Here is a 1,222-nt window from a genome sequence, read left to right as displayed (position 1 = left end):
AGTTACACACGTGAGGTCAGGTTATAAAAATGTACTCACTATGAGTTAATCATCTTAATTTTCCAAGAGATAGTTCTGTACAACCAGCAATTCTCAACACCGGATAGTTTGACATTAGATAATATGCTTTTCTAAACAATTTCCATAGATTGTACAACAGACCACAGGAAGTTTCCATACATATTCTGTATATGCAGCTCAAGTTTTATTGTGAAAACCTGAAAGTTTCTGTTATTCAAATGTTATAAATAATTTATACTGCTCATGCGTCAGCTCTGCCTGTTTTGGACAGCCTTTTCGGACTTCCACATTGGATGTCTCTGTGTCTGCCAACCCTCTGCAGTCGCCTCGGTGCTGTCAGGTCACCTAAGAGTCCCCATCTTCCCCATCTGAGTCAGTGCCAGCGTCTAAATCCTCGTCACTGTCTTCCTCCCCTCTGCAGCTTCGTCTACAGGTAGAACCTTGATTTTCAGTATTTTCTGGTTCTTTATTAAAGGGAATAACAATGTCTTCTTTCTTTCCAAATTTTGCTCAAACTTCAAGCTCACAGGCACATGGTCTACATATTATGTGATAAGAGTCCTTTACTGTCGTCTGTAAACATTTAACACACTTCTTAGGCTTTGACAGCGGTTTGTATTTGCTGTATTTTACACGCCACTCGAGAACTTCTTTGCAGCGCTGACATACTCCATCATGAAGTTTTGCATTAATTTTCTTGGTCTGAGCACACTTATCAAACTTGTCATTTTTGAAGGTGAACATATTCTGGTGTTTCTGAGGCCTGGAGCGAGCCACGTTGCCTTTCTGGGAACTCATCACCAAATCACAAGCCTACTTAAAGGTTTTGAAATGGGAAACTCTTCCATTAATCTGGATAGTTTGAGATAATTGGTCCCACCTTTAGCTGCTTGGTGGCCATGTACACTTTTAACACCATGACTCAGGAGCAAGAGGTGTGGTACCCTCATCCCTTATTATCAAAGGGCAAGAAGAAATTTCCTAGCAGAATGTTTTCTCAGGAAGATAGTGACCTTCCCCTCTCCCACCTGCAAGAGTTCAAGCAGAAGGTCACTTAGGTCAGCCCAGCCATCCACCTGGTACAGGCTGTTAAAGATGGCCTAACTCAAGAACAGTTTCCTTGCTCTAAGAACAAGGAGAAAGCTGACATAACAGAATGGGAGGGAGCAAAACTCCTTGTACCCATGCCAAAGCAGCATCA

At 42.0% G+C, this 1,222-nt stretch overlaps 1 pseudogene; it reads right to left on the bottom strand.

The window, feature by feature from the left end:
• Nucleotides 1–366: 366 nt before the first annotated feature.
• Nucleotides 367–819, bottom strand: LOC130867125 (uncharacterized protein C9orf85 homolog; annotated as a pseudogene).
• Nucleotides 820–1,222: the final 403 nt, after the last annotated feature.

This window comes from Chionomys nivalis, chromosome 26 (assembly GCF_950005125.1).
Source record: "Chionomys nivalis chromosome 26, mChiNiv1.1, whole genome shotgun sequence".
Classification (NCBI taxonomy): Eukaryota; Metazoa; Chordata; class Mammalia; order Rodentia; family Cricetidae; genus Chionomys; species Chionomys nivalis.
Note: the sequence above shows the minus strand (reverse complement) of the source record. Positions and strands in the feature narration are given on the sequence as shown.